The sequence below is a fragment of the Macrotis lagotis genome, chromosome 1, assembly GCF_037893015.1.
Source record: "Macrotis lagotis isolate mMagLag1 chromosome 1, bilby.v1.9.chrom.fasta, whole genome shotgun sequence".
NCBI lineage: Eukaryota > Metazoa > Chordata > Mammalia > Peramelemorphia > Peramelidae > Macrotis > Macrotis lagotis.
The window spans coordinates 295,192,660-295,204,262 of NC_133658.1; positions in this window are offsets into that span (position 1 = coordinate 295,192,660).

The window sequence follows — 11,603 nt, forward strand, 5'->3', positions numbered from 1 at the left end:
GGGGCAGGGGTGGGAGGAGGAGTCTTTCCTCCAACTAGACCTCAGAGCATCTTTAGGCTTTTCTATCCTCAGTTGTCAAGTTCTAAATAGTGTTAAAGAGCAATTCTTTTCTCATTTGAGAGAATTCTGCTTCTTCCAGTGCAGTTGCAGTAACTTTAGATTTAGCCTAAAAACAGCTGTTCTAATCTTCTAATTCTTTTTTTCACTGCTTCTTTCATGAAGTCAGTTTCCCAGGTCACCTCTCTTCAGACAACTGTCCTATCTTCATTCTGACTTCACACCTATCTTTGTCTATGACATCTAATGCCATAAATCAGAGCCTCTTTAAAGAAATGATTCATGTCTGAGTCTGAAGAGCCTAATATGTCCCAAATTTTCCCAAAGTCCATAGTCTCAATCTTATTTATAGGATCTAAACTATAGTCTTTAAAACCTGGAAAACAAGTCCTCTCATTTATCTTAGAGACAGTTTTTTCCTTAGGTCCTCAGATCTATTTCAAGCTGTTTATGTCACGTGAATATCCTTTTTCTACCTCTTTCAGTAAATAGCAAATGATATATCTATGTACAAAAGGGATATTACTTTATATCCAAAATTAAGGGATGAATTAGATGACCTCTAAGTTCTCTTTCAGGTATGGGTAAATCTATGATACTGAATGTTATTCATTTCCTGGGAGAGGATAATGGTCTTTGTGCTCTAGACAGGGTAGATTTAGAATTCTTAGGAGGACAACTGTCTATGTTGTAGGACAAATGTCTATGTCTATGTCTATGAGACCCCTTGTCTCAAATTTGCAATCCCTACCATTCCTCATTTCTAAAATCTTAAGAATCTTAGTGGAGTGATAATGTGGTTTCCTGGTGTTACCAGGAAAACAGTGCTCTATGCTTGACTGTCATTATTTTGTGACACTGGGTAAGTCATTTCTGGAAGTATTTAATTTTTACAAAGGGAAGGTGTTGGATTATACACTTTCTAAGGTCTCTTCCATCTCACATAGTTGATGTTTGAATATTGTTTTATGGTTCCTTCTTGCTCTAACATTCCAAGTTCAAAGTTGCCTTTCTCCTCTGACTTTTTGTTTTAGATTCTTTTCAATTCTGATATTTGATGACTTGAAGTCCCTTTCATAGCCTTCTATGCTGATGACATCAATGAGGATTTTATGAACAATATTGTTCTGAGAACTAGCCTAAATTCTCTTTATACTCTAGAGAGAATCTCTAAACAGAGTGGAAGAAGTTAAAAAAAAAAAAGGTAAATTCAGTGACAATGACTAATAACCCTATTAGTTTTTTTGGTTGTCCTGAAAGAAATCTGGAAAGTGACAGAGAACAGGCATAGTTGGTTAAGTTTTTTAATCATTTTTTCAATTATCAGGCATTTATATTCTCTTCTTCCCTATTGAATTTAAAGGGGGGAATAACCTAATTTATATCAAATATGCAGTCAAACAAAACAAATGACCACACTATCCATGCTCCAACCATGTATCTCATTCTGTATCATAAGTCTATCATCTCATCACCAGGAGGTAGGTAGCATAGTGCATCACCATCTCTCTATAATCATAGGGGATGATTGCACTGATTAGGGTTCTTGTCTAAAGATGTATCTATTTACAAATATCATTGTTATTGTATAAATTGTTCGTGTCCTATTCATTTCACTCTTTCATCATTTCTCATAACATAGCAGTACTCCATGCCATAATTTGTTCAGCTATTCCTCAGTGGATGGGTACTTCCTTAGTTTTCAGTTCTTTATCGCCACAAAAGGAGCTGCTATAAATATTTCTGTAATTATAAGTTGTTTCCTTCTTTTTGATCTCTTTTTGAGTTATAAGCTTCATGGTGGCATCACTGGATAAAGGGAATAGTCCAACTTAGTAAACTTGGTAGCACAGTTCTAAATTGCTCTCCAGAATAGCTATGTCAATCCAAAGCTTGACCAAAAGTGTAATTAATGTACTGTTGGTCAATTGCAATATGAGAATAAAAAGTAGGATGTGGAGACTGTAGTGTTTAAAGTAATTCTTTCCAGTTTTATTGAGGCCTAGGACCTTGGAACTCATCCTAAGGTGAGTATTCCTCAAGTATTCCTAATCTGGTTCCCTCTGAGTTCATTGATTTTCTCAGGAACAGTTTAAGATCACCCAAATAGAGTTCCAAGGTGAGTTGGAGAAACTTAAGAATACCTTATCATCTAAAGGCAGAACGTACCCAAGAAAGAATCACAGGTTACCCTTAAGACATAGTTTTGGGGGGCGGCTAGGTAGCGTAGTGGATAAAGCACCGGCTCTGGAGTCAGGAGTACCTGGGTTCAAATCTGGTCTCAGACACTTAATAATTACCTAGCTGTGTGGCCTTGGGCAAGCCACTTAACCCTGTTTGCCTTGCAAAAAAACCTAAAAAAAAGACATAGTTTTGGGGCAAAAAACAATGCCCACAGTAGGTCACAAGTTTATTTACTAGGAGCCTGATATGGACAGAGCTACTCTTTAAGAAAGTCACTTTGGAAGTTAAATGAAGGAGATGGTTTGGAGTGAGGAGAGATCTGAGGCAGAGACCAATGAGAATGTCATTGTAAAAGTTCAGGTGTGAGTTACTGAGAATATACATCAGGGTGGTGGCTAAATGTTTGAAGAAGATAGGATAAATGGGAGAGGTTTTATGAAGTGGAAATGACAAGACATGCCCATACATTGGATATATTTAGTGAATGACAGAGAAGAATTGAGAATGAAACTGAAGTTGTGCTTCTGGGTGATTGGTAATTTGGTGGTATCTTCTAGTTCAGAAAGGGGAGGAGTTAAGAGGGAAAGAAAAAATTCTGGTTTGGACTTGTTAGGCTTGAGATATCTAGTTTCAGATGTCCAAGAGGAAGTTAATGGTGTGAGATGGGAGATATTAGGTCTGAATAAATTATTCTGAGAATGATCTACATATATAGAATAATTGAATCTATGGGAGCTGATGAGATCATCAATCCAGACTATATAGAAGGAGAAGGGGTTCCAGCATTTGGGGGGGACACCCGTGGTGAGTGTGCATTACTTGGAGGAAGATCCAGTGAAAGAGGGGTCACAAGTAGGAGGAGAACCAGGAGAGAATAGTGTTAAGAAAATAGGAGAGAATATTTAGAAAAATGATAGTTAAGATTCCAGAGAATTCAAAAGAACAAGGACTAAAAAAAAGTCACTAGATTTGGCTATTAAGATATCATTGATAACTTTAGAGAGAGCAGTTTCAATTGAATAATCAGATCAGAAGTCCCACTGCAGAGGGGTTGGGTGGTCTGCAGTGGGGGAGGGAGAGACAGGCAACTTTCCCAAGGAGTTTAGTCAAGGAAGGGATGAGAGATATGAACAACTGGGCTGGGAGACTATGACATCTGAGAACAGTGAGAATCATCTCTGACTCCCTTGTGGGAAGCTCGTCTGTCCATTTCCCTGAAGGTTGAGTCTCAGCTGAAGACTGGAGACAATGAAGATCAGTTTTGGTCACAGCAGCGGCATTACTCATAACCTGGAGAACTCTGGGTTTGTTGAGAGCAAGACATTTGGGTTCTTAAAGGTAAAAGAGATTGGGGGAGGGAACAACTCTTTCCCCTGTACAGGGGGAAATGAATAGGGGGGTGTGGGGGAGGACAAAAGGTCAGAGAAGGGGCAAATTTTAGTTTCAGTCCTTCAGGTTTTTTGGGACCGGGGAGGTGGAGGGGTACTGACCAAGTCTTACTGTCACAGGTGAGTCAAGGAAAGGACCTGAGGGTAGTATTTGGGCCAGAGCCCAGGTAACGACCTCCATGACCATGGCCCTATTGGAAGCCCTATGTCTAGTTCATCTTGTGCCCACCACCACTTCTTTACTACAATGTGGACCTAGAAAATCTGGATGAATCTGCTTGGAAAAAAACAAATCTCCTGGCCTTTTGTCCTAGTACAAACCAAGAACCAGGGTAATTTTTGCTCCTGGCACCACATGAAGGCAGCACCAGGTAGTTGAGATGCCCTCATCCACAGGTAAATTGAGATATTGCAAACGAGGGAGGTTGTGGTACTGGCAGTGACTACAGGGTGACAGCACCAGGGCAAGTCTCTGTATAGATCTCTAGTGGTTTAAAATGAACATTTATGCCTCAGGCTCTGGAGGAGAAAGTGAGGCTGGTGATTTTGCACAGCACCCCTTCACTTAAATTCAACTCACTTGCATGTCATGGTATTACCTCCCTGATGTCATGGTCTTTTTTGGAACAAAGGACCAACAACAACTCCATAGTAGTCTCATTAATATAAAAGCTATAATATCTAGCATTTATATAGCAATTTAAGGTTTGCAAAGCATTTTATAAATATTATCTTATTAGATCCTTTCAACAACCCTGCAAGGTAAAAGCTATTATCCTGATTTTACAAATGAAGAAACTGAGACTCAGAGAGGATCTCAGGATGCCCAGGGTGACATAACTAGTAAATATCTGAGGCAAGATTTGAGGGGCAGCTAGGTGGCACAGTGGATAGAGCACCGGCCCTGGAGTCAGGAGTACCTGAGTTCAAATCTGGCCTCAGACACTTAATAATTACCTAGCCATGTGGCCTTGGGCAAGCCACTTGTCCCCATTGCCTTGCAAAATCTTAAAAAAAAAGATTTGAACTCTGATCTTCCTGACTCTAATCTGACAGGATAATGCCTGTCTCCATCAGTCTTTACTTGAACCCTTGGTTGAGATGGGGGAGCTCAGCTTTGGCAGTGTCCACAAGACAAGCGCCTTTTAAAGAACTGTCACTATGGACTTATCAGAAGAAGAAAGAAAAGGAAATGAGGGAGGAAAAACATGTTTCCCCAGGAGAGTTGAGATGGACATATGGGACTGATGGAAGGGGAGAAGGGAGATAATGAAAAATGTCCTGACATTAGGTCTCTTCAAAAATAGAATGAGCTAGATTTAGAGGTATTGGGTTCTCTCTTGCTTTAGGTCTTCAAAGAAAAGCTTTATGACCATTTGGCAAGGTTCAAGCTGACTTCAGATAAGAGAAAACCTGAGACCCTTCCCTCTTCTTAAGAGCCTCCCTACCTCTTCATCCTGCCCCAGTGCCAGTCAACCTTAAAAGAGCCCATAGAACCAAAAAAACACATTCTAGCTGCTTAGCATTTTTTTGAATGCACTCCACTTCTTTATCTGTAGGCAAACAAAGGGGCACCATGTCATCTTATGCTTCATGGATCAGAACTAATTACAGAATATCTGTATGTGCTCCAAATCTCTCCATAGTACCCATACCCTAGAAAATCTGGATGTTATGTCTTTTTGGAAATAGGATCCCAGCCTCATCCATGATCAGCCCAGTATAACTGCTCCCCAACCACCAGCTCCAAAGTGTGGACCAATGGCCAAGTCAAAGGGAAAGAGTTGGAAAATTGGAATGTCCTGTGGGAGGAACATAAAGGAAGTTGGGTTGGTGAATCCCAGGATTCAGGAAGCAGAGTAATTTATACTGAGACTGGAAAAAATAGGTCGGGGTCAGGTTGTAAAGTACTTTAAAAGCGAAACAGAGGAATTTTTATTTGATTATAGAGGCAAGAGAAATCCACTAGTGTTTAATGAGAAAGGGCATGATATAGTCAGATCTAAGCTTAAGGAAAATCACTTTTGTGGCTGCACAGAAGATTGAGCATAATAAGGAGACTTGAGGCAACCAATTAGGAAGCCACTGCAATAATCTAGGCTAATAGTCTTGAGACGTGAACTAATATGATGTCACTGTATCAGACAAGGGGTCTAATGACACAGATATTATGGTAGAAATGACAAGATTTGGCAACTGATCCAATATATGATGGCAAGGAATGAGAAGTTGATGTTGCAGAGTTTACAAACCTGGAAATTGGAAGATTTGGTACTTTTTGCATAAATAAGAAGTTTGGAAAAGAGGTAAATTTGGGGGTAAAGATGTTCTTTAAGCTAGGTTAAGCATGTGATATCTAGGACTTACAGTCTGAAATGCACAACAGATAATTTGTGATGTGGGACTAAAGCTAAGAATATGCTGATTAATTTGGTTTGTTTGATATATCATCAGTATAGTGAGGCTCACTGAACCCATGGAAGCTGATGAGACCACCCAGAAAGAGAGAGTATAGTAAGAGAGGAGAGCATATTCTAAGGGAACATCCACAGTTAGGAGGCATGACATGGATGGTGAGTCAACAAAGGAAATTAAGAAGGAGTGATCTAATTAGATCTGACAAGGTATTTGGAATTATCAAATTAATTTGAGTTACAGATTTTTATCAATATCATTAGTGAGGAACCTCTCCCTAAGTGTATATTGTGCCTAGAGATATTATCTAATTAAAGTAGAAACCATTACAATTAGAAAGACTTTTGGTTTTTATTGTAAAAATATCATATTGTGTATCACCCATAAAACCTCTGGTATCTGTATGCTTAAGAAATAGAATTTAAAAATCTTCCAAGGAATTCCATTTGTTAAGAATATGGAGGACTATGAGGAGAGATTATGCACCATGTCTTCAAATTGCTCATTCTACATTTAACATAACATTAAAGAGGTAACTTTATCCTAATACTAGGATACTAGTATTAGCTACTAGGATCATCCAATCTTCATGAATGATTTGTGTATCTTGTAGGCTGCTGTGATATCAGTATGTGTTCAAGTTGTGTCCTCTCCACCATGCTTTGGAAGGTAAGTTTCTCAAGGACAGGGATAATTTCTTGTGTTTTTCTTTGTAAGCAAAACAATCAACATAGTGCTTGGAACATTTTAAGTGCTTAATAAATATTTGCTTCTTGTTTTTGTCTTTGTATCTCCAACAACCAACATGGTTATTGAAACATAGTAAAATGCTTTAATAAATACTTATTAATTGACGGATTGATGCTTAGTACCTAGACTTGGGAAATTCTGGGTATAAATCCAACCTTGGACATTTGATAATACTATATGGTACTGACCCTGGGCAGATAATTTAACTTCTCTAAGACTCAGCTTCCTTTTCTGTGAGACTTAGATGAGAAAATTTAGGTAGAGCACTTTATAAGCTTAAGGACATTATGCAATTGTACAAATGCCATTTATTATTATTATCCATTCAAAAATCCTTGTTCAACATTTGATCTGTTCTGTGCAAGGCTATATATAGAAATAAGACATGACTGCCTCAAGGAACTTGCAGTTTAGTAGTGGGGCATAAGAGATAGAAACAGATAATTAACAAAGGAATTTTTTGCTAAGTTCACGACAAAGTTAAAACCACAGTTCTTCTGGGATGGGTGGGGGATCAGGGAAGATTTCATGGAGAAGAATTCGTGATGGGTCCTTAAGGACAAGGTTGGATCTTAGGGGCATGAGAGCAGAGAGAGGGCATTCCCCACCAAGGGAATGGTGTGCAATGGTGTGGTAGAAAGTTCATGGTGTTTCCAGAAGAACAATCCAGAAGAACACCCTGGAATGCATAACCCCTTTTGGAAAACAAGGGGAGATTAGGCCAGAGAGGTTTTGCTCCTGGATCTTGCTGCTATTCCTGTTGGATCAATGGTACCCATTCTGCCGAAAGGAGAGGAAGCAAAGGTATAAAATTGGTCTTATACTGCCACCCTGTGTCCATAACTGTCATTACAGCTGCTCAGAAGAAGTCCAGAAAAAAGTGACTGCCTCCCTCCATTGGACCCTTTCTAGATTTTTCCTCTGACCATAATAGTCAGTGGTTTCTAGAAATGATCAGAGCATCATAGAATAAGAGCTGGAAATTACTTCAGGACCATCTAGATCATATCTCTCATTTTACAGATGAAGAAATAAGCCAGAGGTGGGGAGGAGAGGAAAAAAGTTCCCCAAGGTCATATAGCTAACAGTGAGCAGAACTAGGATTTGGACCTAAGACCCCTAATTCCATATCCATCCCAGCCTACTACAAAGCTTCTTACTGCCTTCTCTCTCCTCTGGTCTGTGACACTCCCTTCTCCTAGCCCTACCATGTTGCTTTGTTGATGTCCAGACCAACATTTTGCCCTCTGGCTCACCCATCAAGTTTGGCACCTCAGTCCTTTGATGGGCACTCCCAAATACTGGACAAGAGAAAAAAACCACAAAACGTGTCACCCAGCCTGCAACCTTCATCTCCCAGCCAGTTGCTACTGAACTAAAGCTGCTACACTCTGGTTTAATTGGGATCAAACAGTCCCCAAAGCAAAGTTTACCAGCCTACAGCTACCTGGTCTCAGCCCTGGTACCAGTGGTTAGCTGATCAAGACCTAGTGTTCTTCTTCCTCCCCATCTTGGACAGCAATCTGCTCCCCTGCCTCCCTATCCTGCTCTTTGCCCAGGAGAGGCTATTTTACCCTAAGTGTTTCTAATTCATTTTATGTCCAAGCTGCAGCCCTCTTTAATACATTTGTCTCCCTTGAAATGTAAGATAGAGTTATTCCACAGAGATTTCCCAGCTGTCAGCACCCCTTTTGCACTCTCACCATACACACACACACACACACACACACACACACACACACACACACACACACACACGTATCCTGCAGTTGAGGATTCCTCAGAGGAAACAAAAAAATGACCTAGAGGATTGCCTGCATCCTCCACAAGTCCTATCCCCAAAGAAAACATAGTTTGAATTAAAGTCCACAAAAGAGAAGAATCTCAGGAATTTGCTCTTTTAGGGGATAGCTTGTAAGGAAGCTAGTATCTAGATTATGGGAGATGGGCATGGGATGCAGATAGTAAGGAATGGGTCTGGGGTCCTTCCCTATCTCTATCCCTCATTGGCATTGAGTCTACCTTCTCTTCTGCCCTTGCTAGAAACTCAAGTGCAGGGGGAAATGGGCATGGTCTTCTGCCAGAAGAAGAGGATGGGGGTTTAAAGGGCCAGAGTCTTTCATGCCAATGGGAAGTCGCCCATCAACTTTATGTCTTCTCCCCCTAGTTCCATCTCAAGCAAGCCCCAAGGTGATGGTTGTACCAAGCTCCTTGACCCCCCCAAACTCACTGCTGGTGAAGGAGGTCCCCAGCAGTGAAGGAATCACTTATGCCCACCATTTTGGAATGGGCTAACTAGGAGCCTAGTTCTTCCTGGAAAGGAGATTTTAAAGGGGGAACCCAATACTTGCATATTTTCCCCTTTACCTATATAAATAAGCATGACAATGTCAAGAAAGCTGGCCCTGAATGCAGAAGATTTAGGTTCAAATCTGTTTCTTACCCTCTTAGGTCTCTGTTTTCACAAATGAAAAATAATGCATATGTAATGTAATATAAGAGGACTGAATGAGAGGACTTCCCAGCTCTAAATTGTGTTTCTATGATAGTGAACATAGCACATCAGTTATTTTGTTATTTTAGTCTATGTTTTGCTCTGAAGATTTGTTTATGTGTTATACAAATTATAATAAATTCTTAATTTTATTTGAATAACACATGAATTGGGGCAGCTAGGTGGCGCAGTGGCCCTGGAGTCAGGAGTACCCGAGTTCAAATCCAAGCTCAGACACTTAATAATTACCTAGCTATGTGCCTTGGGGCCACTTAACCCTATTACCTTGCAAAAAAAAATCTAAATAAAAAAGAATAACATAAGAATTCAGATTATTTGTCTTTTTATTCATTTGTTTCTATTTAGTGTTTTATTTTTTGTCAGTTACATGTAAAAAAACTAACATTCATGTTTAAAACTCAGTTCCAAATTCTCTCCCTTGCTCCTTCCCCACTCTTACCCTCCCATCCCCTCACCTAAGAAGTCAAGATGAGGAAAGAACTGCTCAGATTTAGAGGGAAGTTAACATGGGGAGGCCCAGGACAATGATACTTCTGGGACCTTATTGGTCCCAGCTTCCCTGATGCATCTGTCAGGTCATCTAGAGGTATAAAAAGTTCCCCTCCATGAATTCTGGGCCTCTCAGTGCTAGGGAAAGGGAAGTTGCATTGAGGAGTCAGACCAAGCAGACCCTAGACAGCCTTGCTGTCTTTTAGGCAAAAAATCTACCTATGCTGTGGATGGGGGAAAGAAGTTATGTCAGTGGAAAATGGTATTTTGCTATTACAAAGGGGGTTGGTAAGAACTTGCTGAAGGAGCTGGGGAAGTTTACTATGGAGAAGAGAAGACTTGGGAAAAAGGGATATAATCATTCTCTTCAAGTGTTTGAAGGATGATTGTATAGATTCTGTCTCTGTTTTTTTCTCTCTCATTTATTCATCCATCCATTCATCTATTTATTCATCTATCTATTCACATATCCATTTATTTATTTATTTATTTAGCTACCTCTCCATCCATTTGTTTGTTTGCTTACTCACTCATTCGTACATTTTTTATTTATTTATTATGGGCAGCTAGGTGTTACAGTGGATAGAGAACAGGACTTTTGAGTCAGAAAGACCTGAATTCAAATCCTGCCTCAGATGCTTACTAGTTATGTGACCCATGGCAAGTCACTTAACTTTTCTTTGCCTCCTTTTCCTCTTTTATAAGATGCTGATAAGAACATCTACTTCCCAGGGTGACTGTGAGAACAAATGAGACAGACATTCTAGGCTCAATTTAGTGTCTAGCACATACTAGGTACTATATAACTGTTGACTCTAATTATTATTATTATTATTATTATTATTATTATTATTATTATTATTTTGTGCTAGGCCCTGTACTAAGCACTAGAAATTCAAGGAAAGGTCAAAATGTGATCCCTGCTCCCAAGAAGCTTCCAGTCTTAGAGGAGAGACAATACACAAACAATGCTATACATACAAGATCTGAGGGACCTGGGAGTAACTTTTTGCTGAAAGTGATATTTGAGCTGAGAAATTTGTTATTATTATTTTAATAGCTAGCAATTATATAAGTACTTTAAGACTTTTAGTGTACTTTATACATATTATCTTATTTGGTCCTTGCAACAACCCTGGTAGGTAGGGCATTATTATCCCTGGATATTATTTCCCTCATTTTTCAGATGAGGAAAGCAATACTCAGATTAGAGGGAAGAATGAGGAGCAATGGGTACAAGTTTCAGAGGCATATTTAAGGTAAGGAAAATTTTCCTAGTTTAATCAGCTGTTTAAGACTGGAATAGGTTGCCTCTATTTTCTAGTTTTTTTCCCTAGGTTTTTTTTTTTTCAAGGCAATGGGGTTAAGTGGCTTGCCCAAGGCCACACAGCTAGGTAATTATTAAGTGTCTGAGACCGGATTTGAACCCAGGTACTCCTGACTCCAGGGATGGTACTTTATCCACTGCACCACCTAGCCACCCCAATAGGCTGCCTCTAGACTAAAACCTCTTTTTTTTGTTGTTCAGTTCATTTCAGTCATGTCTGACTCTTTGTGCCCCATTTGGGGTTTCCTTGACAGTGGTTTACCATTTCCATTTTAAGCTCCTTTTACAGATGGGGAGACTGAGGCAAGCAGGATTAAGTGACTTGTCTAGGGTCACACAACTAGTATCTGAGGCCCAAGTTGAACTCATGACGATGTCTTTCTGACTCCAAGTTCAGCATTCTAGCTACCCTATCCCAGACTTTTCCTTGTCTTCATATGTCATAGTATTGACATCCTTCATCATTCTGGTATCTCTC